We start from the raw sequence: 12,776 nt of genomic DNA, 5'->3' as shown, positions 1-12,776 counted from the left end.
ATTGAAAGAACTAACCAATATTTAGAATTTTTTGTGTCATTGGTTTTAAGCAGCATTATATTTTTTCGCTATCAGTGACAACATTCTTAGTAATATTAGGTTTTCTTTATATATGTATTAGTAAGAAGCTATTTAATCTTGTTTAGCTTTCTTCTAATAACCTGTTTATGGTTTGGCAAGATATTAAGTGTTTAATTACTTTTTAAATTCTTCACAATAGCTTTAGTTGTAGGTCATTTACCCATATCTATATTTAATGGGCGAACAGCCCAACCCTTGGAACATACTACAACTCCAAGTAGTGAAGAGCCAACGAGGTGCCAAATCTTCAGTTTTAAGTTTTAAGCCCAAACAGGATCATATTCTTGATATTAATAATAAATCTGTTTCGAACAGTTTATAAATAGTTTATAAGTAACTTTTAATAGTAATTTACAAAATACGAGACAAGTATGTAAATGAGTTTTATTTGAATTTATGTAAAATGTGCTTATTGGAAATTTTTACTGTAATTCCAGGCAGGCACAGTAACTCTCCTGAACGAGAGTAGGGAACATCGATCCCAGTGTTCTCGAAACAGCGAATCACAACTTCATTACATATTCAACTTTTTCAATTATCATTATTATTATTCTTCGGAAATGAAAACTCGACCACCGAATTGTTTCGTCCTCCAGCCAATTCGAGATTCCAGTTTCTCTAACCTCATCCTCGTTTTGCTCTGACGCTCTCCACGATCCTTTGTCGTCCACGCGATATTCTTCATTCACTCTCCTACTTTCGCCCTTCATTCCTGCTTATCTTTCCCTGCCCTTCCCCTCTCTCTACTGTCAGAGAGAGCGAAGCGGCCGAGGTTAAGGGAAAGTCAAGCACCGACAGGTTTGTCTTTGTACTCCTACGTTTCAGTTATTGAAGAAAGTTCTGGATTCTTACGTATTTTTGTTTTCATGAATTGGACAATCAACATTTCTGGTCATAATTTTTATTCATTTGAAACACAAGGACATGAGTATACAAGCAGGTGGTCGTTTGATTTGTTTCTTCTTTTTGGGAATTTTTACTTGCTTGCAAGTCATTTGTGCCAATTAGCGATTACAAAACGTATTTTTATGCTGCAAAGGTATTTTCAATGAGAGTTTCATTTATATTTCCTATTCGGTTTGTTCTGTACTCTTTTATTGCTAACTAGTCGAAGAAGCTTGTATGGTTTTGACAAAAAGTACTTTTTGTCACTTAAATTTGCGGTCAGTTTCTATTCGAACCCCGTGCATTTCATGTGTCCGTTTCCCCCCGCATTACCATTGTCTTCCTAATTTACTAACACCATCCAAGTTGTTCCTTGAATTAGCTGACCTATGAAATAAACATGAGCATGTTAAATAGAAAAACCGCATCTTGTTTGTTTGTTTTTTTTTTTTTTCCCCAAGCATATCCTTCCTCTTCCTTTTCAGGGCGTCCTAGGTCATATATTAGGCTGGCTACTCGTCTTTGCGACTTACTATTTGGTACTGCATCTTCTGCTGGCTACGTGTTCCACATGACTATTCTACTAACAATGCGGATTGCAATAGCCAATGTGATTCACATTGAGAATTTTTATAGCCATGTAACACTAATTTGGCACAAAAAATAGAAACGAATTTGGAAATGATAATTTGTCTAAAAAAGTTATTACTAATTGTTTTTGTTGGAGATGAAAAATGGAAATCATGTATGTATGTACGTGGTCTCGCGCATGTATTTATGCATGCATGCATGTATTATTTAGTATATATTAATGGGAAATTAAGGTGTGAGGTGCCTATAATAAAGGATAATATTGGCTGTGCTTTTTCTTTAGAATGGATCAATAAAAAAGAACTTAAAAATCTGAATTCGAATGTAACACGTGTCAAAGATATGATATTTTATATTCAAAGGTATCTGTCTACATCTTGTTTGGGAATTGATATCATTAATAAGGTAGATTGGGAGAGGAAGATGATTTGAGCGGGGCCTTTATCAATATCTGACTATCTGTATGTTAACCGCCTTGTACTTATTATGATTATAGACTGTCATTTATGTATTTCACAGTCAGTCTTTTAGATTGTGAAACTTATGACCTAATTTTACTATTTTGTTTTAAGTAAATGATTTTTAAATTAGTCTTGTCTCCATCTTATTGGCTTGTGCGGCACATTGAACTACTTCTCTCTTTTAAGGCCGTGCACTAAAACTCTTAAGCTAGTGTCCTTCCCTAGGTTTTTACACATATTCAGAGTCCTTTTAAAAAAAAAAAACTGTGTGTGTACGTCTGTGTGGCACGGTAAATTTCAGTCCATTAGCTATATAGCTGGCCGAAGATTATGAACAATTCTTATTGATTAACATATCCTCTTGTTGAAGGTATATTGGATGGCTGTTACATCTTTCGGAAGTACATCTGTTGCACAATGGGGAGTTCGTCCTCAGTTTTTCTTGAGATCCTGTTTGAGTGGAAAGGGTGTATCGTCTGGTTACGAGTGAGTCATGTGGTTACATATTTCAGTGGTAGAATGCAAGTAGTAAATTGCATGTGGTTGGTAGTCCAGCTGGTTTGGAGTAGTATTGACATGAATATTTGTTAATGTGGTGTTGCTATGACATGTAATGATAGTCTGAGTTATTCAGCTCTTATGCATGATTTAGGCCAATGCTCTTCTGTGAACACTTTGGAGAATAGTGAAATTACTTTAACATTCTTTCCTCTCTCATATAAGTAACACAGATATAACCTTGATTTAGGTGTGCTTTTTTAACATGTGAGTAAAAGTTGTTGCATTGTTCTGATTAGTAAGAAACAGGGGCTGTTTTCTGTCCTGTCTGTGTTGACCTTCTGCAAATACCTTAGTCGACACATCCAATAATGTAGCATCGTTTATTGAGCTGAAGTGTAATTTCGTGAGTCATCAGTGTGTCAAGCAGGGTTAGTTTAATGGCTTCCGTGAGTTCAAGTTTTTTGTCTCGGGGTTCCTTGCACCTCCTATTTGGCCTGGGTTCATCTCAAACATTACATCGTCACAAGGGATCAAGGTTGATAGTTAGAGCAGATACCGTAAGTACCCACTACTCATGCTAGCCAACAATGAGTTTTTCTAGGGTTTTCCTATATGCTTGTACATTATGAAAATATCTCTTTCCTATTAAAGCACATGACTCTTATAAGTCAGAATGAGTATTTATTATGTTTCAAATTGCAGGATTACTATTCTGTCCTTGGGGTTTCAAGAAATGCCAGTAAATCTGAAATTAAGAGTGGTATTTTCACATTAGCTCTTCTTTTTTCGGACTACATGATTATATCTTCATTTTCCAATGTCAAATGATCTGCTTGAGTACACTTTGTTTCTTTTTTTTTTTTTTTTAGTTATCCACTTTTTTCATAGATTATGATTTTAGTATTGCAGTGGTTTCTATGTGAAGGAAGCAAAGTTGCTACATTGGGCTTCACTCTTTTTTTGTTCACAAATAAATTAATTTGCCTCCTTTTGTAAGCTGAGAGCTGGCATAATAATATCAATCAGATGATGTATATTGATGGAAGGCCTAATTGTGCTGTTGCTTAGTGCAGCTTAAATTTTCAAACTGCTGTATATGGAATACCAAAAAATGAGTGGTTGTGACTTTCCAATCAAAGATCTCAAAATTGAAATTATTTGCAATGTTGATACCCTGATTTTTTCTATTTTATTGTATGGTGATGCTTTTGTATAGAATCAATATCAATTAACGTTCTGGTATACTTTTGACATTGCAGCTTATCGTAAACTTGCTCGGAATTATCACCCGGATGTGAACAAGTGAGTTTATCTTCTTTACTTTGTACATATCTTTATGGTCTCCTGTACTGATTCCCTCTCGTTCTCTTTTGGTAGCTTCCCCCTTTGATGTTTTCTATAATGAATCTGAACCTCTTGACTCTGAAATTAGGATCCTTGATTCATTGAGTACAACCATACTACTAATAGATAAGGGTCTTCACCTTATTGGTCAGCTTCTATCACAACTAATTTAAAGAGTAAGCAAAATGGTTTTAACGATGCCTTAGAAACAATCTGATAAGACCCAGAACAGAAATAGATCACAAAATGCAGAATATGAATAATATTAATCAAAACTTCCTTCTCAGTGGGACAAGGAAGAAGTTACAGACCGGGATACATCAATGTCTCTCAAGTAATCCCTGGACCTAGCGTTCGAGAGGCTGGCACTCTCCTGACCAAAGACACTCCAAAAACAATACCTGCCTCTCTCCTCAAGATACAACGGCTAATATAACATCCAAAAATAAACAGCACAGTCTCCCAAAGAAAACGTTAATCTAGTACACAGACCTAAAGGATACTAGAGTATAATGCTTGCTCCAAAATAGTAGGAGTCAGAAGTCAAGTTCCTGCATGCTCAGAATGGGTTGTTGCCTTTTTCTTGATTCTGCCTATATCGCCTCTTATAGGTATTTTTAAGTAGGCTGACTCTATCACAATCCTTTGTTCAATTTTTGGTGGATGATCGATCATTCATGCTTTTAATGGTGCTAATTTCTGATCTAATGATGCCCTGAGCTTGGGTTTTTCCTTGGTGAGCATATGTGCATCCACATGTTTATATCCTATATTGGGTACTGTTATGCTTTACAGATCCAAGTTCTTTTTTCTATGCCTTCTGAAATCATAAACTGATATTCATTCTAGCTACTAAAATATTTCTTTTTATAGCGTCACTGCTACCTTCTTGGAAATGTAGCAGCTGTGTAGCCCCTTAACTGTTGCTTTTAATATACTACCTCCGGTCCATAATATATGATCTCGTTTGACTTTTATTTTGGTCCTAAATAAGATCCCGATCATTTGTCTCTCATATTTATTCATTTTTTTTCCCCAAAATAGTCCTTATAATAATAGTAGTTCTAACAATACACTTAATTAGCAAGCATATTTTAGGAAAGACAACACCTATTTATTACAAATAACTAACTTACCTAATTTTTTTAATTTACTTAAATTGACCAACTAACTTTTATATTAAGGACTGAAGATAGTAGATTCTATAAACACGGGGGTTCTAATTACATCCCTTTCTTTTCATGTTATTCCTTTTTACTTTGCACCTGATGAAGGCCTGAAAACCTATTCCGTGCATCTCTATGATCATGACTGATTAGATTCTGTTAGTTAATATTCGAATTACGCGACTTTTGATATCTTACAATTCGGCATATAAATGATCATTTATATAAGATTTGCTCTTCAAATAACACTTGTGCTTTAGATGAGATGTGTCCTCAAATGGAATTAGGGGATCTAGGCTATGGTATTGTTGGTAAAGATGGCTTATGCTGGTATGATTTGCAGAGCAATGAGCATAGTTATTAATAACACAGGTTATAGATGTAGCTCAATGCAAATGCAATGGCTTCTGAAGCTACGCCTCATGGGGAGCATTGCAATTTTCATTTAACTTCATTGTAGGAGCTACTTGTGTGATGCTGTAGATCAAGTAATTGACACTACATATGAATGAGGCAAACACAATCCTGATATAAGTGATTTCGCAAAGATGATAGGTGAAGATTCACTTTACCCATCCTTAGACAATCAATATTGAATGATTCAGTATGATGATGGGGGTAATACTATCCTCACTCTCTCTCTCTCTATGTGGTTGATGAACAAATGGAAACCTCAAGATGCAGAGGAAATTGAAGAATTGCTTGATGATTTTGCATTTGATAAACCTGAATTGGTTTATTTATCTTGGGTTATAAGTTTACTATGCCCTATTATTAAGTATAGCTGTATGGAACTTTAATCTATTAGAGAGGGCTGTTATGCATGAAGCTCAGGAATTTTTAGTGTGAAATATATCCTCCTGTCGAGCATCTCCTGGCAAACACAAGTTCAAATTGATTGGGGTTAATGTGAATGACACAGTTCTGCGAGTTGCAAATCTGACGTATCATTGGAATTTTTTTTTTTTTTTAAATTGTTGTTCTCTGTTAAACTATAGTATGCATCATTCAATATTGTTTGTGCTGCAGAGAACCTGGAGCAGAACAGAAATTTAAGGAAATCAGCAATGCATATGAGGTAAAACTACAGATTCATGTTACTTGATTGAACTCTGATAGATGTCATGCTTGTCTAGTGATAAGTGGTCTCAAGTGAGTTTAATATTGTTGCAGGTCTTATCAGATGATGAGAAGAGATCCATATATGACACATATGGAGAGGCAGGGCTTAAAGGTTCTGGAATGGGCATGGGAGTAAGTTACTAGATGTTTTTGTGGGAATTTTCGGTGTTTCATATATTCCTGCTTCTCAAGAATGGTTTATATTTGTTGTGACAGGATTTCAGTAATCCTTTTGATCTGTTTGAGACGCTGTTTGAGGGCATGGGCATGAATCGTGGCATGAACAACAGAGGCTCTTGGAATGGAGCTGTTGATGGTGAAGATGAATATTACAGTCTTGTCTTGAACTTTAAAGAAGCAGTTTTTGGAGTAGAAAAAGAGGTAGAGATAAGCCGACTAGAGAATTGTGGAACTTGCAACGGTACTGGGGCTAAGCCTGGGACCACGCCAACCAGATGTGGTACCTGTGGAGGCCAAGGCAGGGTTGTCTCATCAACGAGGACACCGTTGGGTATTTTCCAGCAGTCAATGATATGCTCTTCGTGTAATGGAACCGGAGAAATTTCAACCCCTTGCAATACATGTTCTGGGGATGGTCGAGTGAGGAGAACAAAGCGTATAAGTCTGAAAGTTCCACCAGTGTGGACTCTGGTAGCCGTTTAAGGGTCCGAAATGAAGGAAATGCTGGAAGACGAGGCGGTTCTCCGGGCGATCTTTTTGTTGTCATTGAAGTCATTCCAGATCCTGTTCTTAAGCGGGATGACACTAACATCCTATACACTTGTAAGGTGTCATACATTGATGCAATCTTGGGGACTACAATCAAAGTTCCTACCGTAGACGGAATGGTTGATCTAAAAATCCCAGCTGGGACCCAACCCAACACGACACTTGTCATGGCAAAGAAAGGTGTTCCCTTTCTTAATAAAAGCAGTATGAGGGGGATCAATTGGTTCGTGTGCAAGTTGAAATACCTAAAAAACTAAACAGTGAAGAGAGGAAGCTTATTGAGGAGCTTGCTGATCTAAGCAAAGGCAAGGCTGCGGCAAGTAGGAGGTAATTTTTGTGGGGTCCTACGTGTCGATATGATGCATTTATAACCCCATAAATATGATTATCCTGGTGCATTCAACTTTGTTCACAAGGACACTTGTGGTGAACTCGTTCGCAGATCTTAGAAAATGTAGGGTGGTGAAAAAATGTATTGGTAGTGTAGGTATAGGTCTCGTAAACAAAGGCCTGATGCAGAGCAGAAATTATAGATCTCTTGGTTCATTGGAAAAGTTTGGAACTTTATAGGTTTCTATGTGTTTTCTTCTTTCTTTGTGTATAAATCACATCTGGGATGCAATGTCATCTCCAATTAAATTCATGAAGTTCTTTGATAAATTTGAATCAAAATAAATACATTTCCGAGTACAGATTACTTTGGGAATTTGCCGGAGCCTCACATCTCAATCTTCGTTGCCATACTTACATGAATAAGCTAAAATTTTTTGAAGAAAATCAGTAAAATAAACCTCTTATTTGTGACCAATCACCATGCGGAGTTTCAGGAGGGTCGCGTAATTTAGAAGACAGCACTCGTTTGTGTTATCCTACGTCTTGCCAACCGTTTGCTTTCATTCATTCCTTTTCATTTGTTTTTTCTTTTTTTTTTTTAACCCTATTTGCTTTCGTATTCGCTCTTTTTTTTTTTTTTTTTTACGAGATGCTCATGTTCATTCAAATCTTGCGCTTTGGTTTGAACTGCAATAAATTAGGTCGAAGCAGGGAAAAAGAGAACATTGGGGCGAGAGAGGCTCGAACTCTCGACCTCAGGATAACTCAGAAAGCTATGAGACCTACGCGCTAGCCAACTGCGCCACCACCCCAGCTTGACATAGGCCGTACAGTAAGAGGGTATTTGGATAAAATCAAATTATAATTTAAAAAATAACTTCTGAAGAATAGATTTTTGAAAGAATAAATTTTATAAAAAAGTGATTATGATTAAGTGAGTGTTTGGATAGTTGTTATCAGAAACACTTTTTTTATGTACAAATTACTAAAAAAAAGTATAGGTTAATATGATAATTATATAAAAGATAGATTTATAATATATTTTAATTTGAAGAAATAAAATTACTAATAATATATTTTTTTACCAACATAATTAATAATATATAAGATAATGTAATTAATAAATAACTAATATGTGTATATATATTTACAAAATATAAGATTAAATATGTTTATAAACAAAATAATTGAGGGGTGTTAAAGTCATATTATCATTGAGATCTACTCTGACAGGTACAATTATATTCTTTAATTTGAGTCAGAAACAGAATGAATTCACTTTTTTTAAAACTATGGCTTTGAGTCCAAAACCATAGTTTGTTAATTTTTCTTTCTATTTGGCAAATCCAGAACCAAAACCATGGTTTGGATTCCAAAACCATGGTTTCCTATATTACCCAAACAAGCCCTAAATCTTCTGATCCAATTCATCCTCAATTGGACCATTCGCCTCTTAAAGGTCTTGGATTCTGAACAAGGGCATGCACCTTTATCCCGCTTAGTTATTATTTTTCTTCAGCTTAACGAATAATGATTGTTTTCATAATGTAATTGCATTGGAAACTTTCAACATAAAAAAATTAAATTAGAACAAAAATAAGGAGTTTATTATAGGTTTTGGGGCATACAATACTTTAGAAAAATGCATTAGGGCTGAGCCTTGATGAGATTTTGTCATCACAAGAGCTAAAAAGTCATCAACAATGAAGAGCCTCTTTTATGAAGACATTGAAATCATTAAAGGATGATCCTCCAACCTCAGTAGCTTCCAATGCCTTCTTCCTCCACTCCTCAACTTGCTCCTTTGCTTCCCTTCCCTTCACTCCCTCCATCATTTCTTTTACAAGTTGTGCAACTTCGTCTCGTTTCACATCTTCGTTTACCTGAACCATATATAAGCACCACAAATTCACCAACTATTCAACTGTAAAACATACAACTCAATATGCCTATGTCAAGTTTAAACTCACAATATAAGGGGTGCTAATGAAGTCAATTAGCTCATTTTGTATAGTATACTAAATGAATTATATAGAAGCAAATTGGATGATTGAATCTAATCTTAAATACTATTTTTAGTCCTCAATATCAAAGCTGTTTAGGACTTCGATTTAATTTTAAATATGAGACTTCAATCTTCTTTATTTCACAAAATTATAATTCATTCTTTAAAATAACCCTATTGATTACACATATTAAAGGTTTATATCCAATGATAGTTATGATTAAAAAAGATATTTTAGGAAGGTTAACTTATATTTGTTACAAATACCAAACTTAACGATTCTTAATATTCTTAAATCAATTAAGTAGCTCTTATATTAAAGAACGGGTGTAATATAAAATTTCAATCACTTTATCTCTTATATTTATTATTTTTTTCAAAATTAATTTACCTAACTGATATAATCTGATGTTATATACAGATATTTTAGGGACATCATGTCATATTTTCTATAATTAACTAATTTGTCTAACTTCTTTAACTTGCTCAAATTAGTTAAGTAATTCTTGTATTAAGGAACAAAGAGAACACATCTTAAATATATAACAAACATGCATCACATATATCCAAAAAAGCATGGCTGATCAAGCTTCTGTTATATATCATCTTCTGGTTCTGTTCCTTTAGATGCACAAAAAGGAGGCCTACTTCATATGCATCAGGAGGACAAGAGAACACACAAAACCGTTTGATTTGGAGACAATAGAAACCCCATTTATGATGGGAAGTTATCATTAATTACCTCCATTCCTATGTTCCAATGTGTGCATGCATATCTGCAATTGATCTGTTGCTCGGCGAAAAAAGGCCAGCAAATCAAAGGAACACCTCCGCATAGAGCTTCTGTCATGGAGTTCCATCCACAATGCGTCAAGAACAGTCCAACTGATGGATGAGAAAGCACTTTCTCCTGATGACACCAACTTGTGATGTAACCTCTTTCCTTAATCTCATCACAAAACTCCTTCGGCAAAATCGCTGATTTACCCATTACCACATCAGACCTTATTATCCACAAAAATGGAACCTTGCTGTTAGCTAAACCCCAAGCAAATTCCTTCAAGTGATTATGTGACATGACGGTCCAGCTTCCATAATTCACGTACAAAACCGAACGGGGCTCCCATTTCTGAAGCCAGTTCAGACATTCTGAGTCTTCTTTTCGCAGGGTTGGTCGTACGGATGTCAAGTGGTTGTCAGGAACATGCCTGAGCAAGAACGGAAGAGGACCTATGGCGTATATATTGGGAAGAAAATCGGCTCTCATAGCTTCGAGGACTTGAGATTCTAAGTCGTGGAAGGTGTTGATGATGATTGCTGGTGATTTTAAGCAGTTTTTGGTTTCTGTTCTTGCGAAATCGAACATTGTCTCGTTAGGTCGGTGGTTCTGATGAAGTTTGGCATGTCTTTGAGTCTAATGTTTGTCATCCCAGGAATCCAATCTATGGGCATGTCCAGTGCGCTTTCGGTGATGGATTCAGGATCTGCAACAATAGGAGAAAACTCGGCAGATATGTAGTTGTGAATTTTGGTCTTCGTCAATGTGGCCAAATTTTTATCCTTTCAATATAAAAGGAAAAATCATCCTAATAATTATTCACTCATTTTTGGGCATATTCCTTACTATTCACTCTACGCAGGGTTGAATTGACCGTATGATTTTTTTTTTAAAAAAAGCAAAGCATTACATCAAAATAAACATTCCAAAAAAAAAAAAAATCGATCAGTATGATGTTGTTCGAATGGGTGAAAATAGCAAAATAATAATAATAATAATAAATTTAATAATAATAATAGTAATATAATTTAAAATTTTTTCTTTCAAAAAAATTATAAAATTTTGGCTTATAAAGATCAACCTGAAAATTAAATAAAATTATAAAAGACCATGGTTTTATATTTTTCATGAATTAAAAAAAAGAATCAAAATAACAACTAATCATCAACATATATACTAGCTCTAGTACTAAATGTAAGAGTTAGTTAAGATTAAATTTTATCCTAAATATAAGATTTTAATTTATTTTGTCTCTCAAATTAATAATGTTTTCTTCAAAATATCTTATTAATTATAAGCGATTTTCATTAAGGAGTACTTTTAACGTATACATGATTAAATGAAATAATTTATGAAAGTACAATTAAATAAATAACTTAATTAATTTTTTTTACCTTCCTAAATTAGTTACTCCCTCCGTTCTTTATTATAAGAGACGAATAACCGAATCATGTTGATAAAAAAAATAGTTAAAATTAGTTAAGAACAATCAAGGTGTAAAAAGTATAATTTTTTTTCCAAAAATACCCTCATTAATAAGGAGAGAGAGCATAAGAGAGAACAATTAAATTATTAAAAAAAAGAAAAGTGGGAGGGAGAGAGAGTGTGAGTTGGAAACAATAAATATGGGTAAAATAGGAAATCAACACAAAAAAGTAGAGACAACTTTTAAGTGTTTTTTATATATAGGAACATGCTATAAACATCAAATGTCTCTTATAATAAGGAACGGAGGGAGTATCTAGCAAATTTGTTTTGGGGTATATTAATAATTCACTTGTGATGAACCACCCATCCGTAATCCACTGATAGACAGAGACGTGTTTTGACTTTTGAAGAGGAAAGTACCTTTGAAAGGAATGATTCCTCTGTGAATAAGAGCATCGAATTGCAGGTAGGCCATGAAGCCACAAGCAGAGGCAGTCCAGAATTGAACTTCAGGTATCCCTAATTCCTTTGAGACTTCTATCGCAAAGCTCATAAGCCCATCTGCTATGATGCACCTCACCGCACCGAATCCTTCTTCCTCCTCCGCTGACGACTGCATCCTCTTGATCAGCTCCTTAAACGGCTCCGAACAGTTCTTCCTCAACGCGTCAGACAACTCCAATACGTCCGGATTGGCGTCCCGATCCGACTGATGCAGCCCGTCAGGTATCGTCTCCACCCGAAAACCCGCCAATCCCTTGGCGAAGTCGGGTCCTAAGGATCGGACAAGGCGCGTGTGATACGACACCGTGTCGACCATAGTTACGTTGAAACCCTTCCAATGAAGGAGCTTGACGAGTTGCATAAAAGGGCTCACATGGCCTTGTGCTGAGTACGGAACACAAACCGCATGTGGCTTCATCATTTTCTCGGCTCTGTTTTACGTTTCCGTAGGCAGAAGGATGGAATGATGCTGATCTTATATGCTACCATGTAGTTTTAACAAGGGAAAATATATTCGCCAGTTCTTGTAGTTTGAGTAGATTTTGAATTAGGTCCCTATAATTTTATTTCTTTTTATTGAATCCTTATAGTTAATTTTGTTAAATTGATCGGTCCTTCCGTTACCAAAGATTGCAAACGTCGTTAATGTGAAGGGATAGAGTGTGATCTGGCACTCTCTCTCACACCCAAGTTTGCTGCTCTCTCTACCATCTGTCTTTCTCATCTCTCGAAGCTAACAACACCCAAAGGAACGAAGAAGGACTCCCTCAAGTTGCTGGTTATTTGTTTAAAATTTATAAGTTTAGAAGTCTAAGTATATTGAAAAACTTTTAAATAAAGACAAACAA

The 12,776-nt window shown here is 35.3% G+C and overlaps 2 pseudogenes; one reads left to right on the top strand and one right to left on the bottom strand.

Moving 5' to 3' along the window:
* The first annotated feature begins 673 nt into the window (after positions 1 to 673).
* On the top strand, positions 674 to 7,469 carry LOC114758729 (chaperone protein dnaJ A6, chloroplastic-like; annotated as a pseudogene).
* Positions 7,470 to 8,750: 1,281 nt separating this feature from the next.
* Positions 8,751 to 12,402, bottom strand: LOC114758693 (linamarin synthase 2-like; annotated as a pseudogene).
* Positions 12,403 to 12,776: the final 374 nt, after the last annotated feature.

This window comes from Neltuma alba, unplaced genomic scaffold, assembly GCF_004799145.2.
Source record: "Neltuma alba isolate B1F8T4 unplaced genomic scaffold, ASM479914v2 tig00001536_pilon, whole genome shotgun sequence".
Classification (NCBI taxonomy): Eukaryota; Viridiplantae; Streptophyta; class Magnoliopsida; order Fabales; family Fabaceae; genus Neltuma; species Neltuma alba.
The sequence above is the reverse complement of the archived record's forward strand: the minus strand, read 5'-3'. Positions and strand labels throughout refer to the sequence as shown.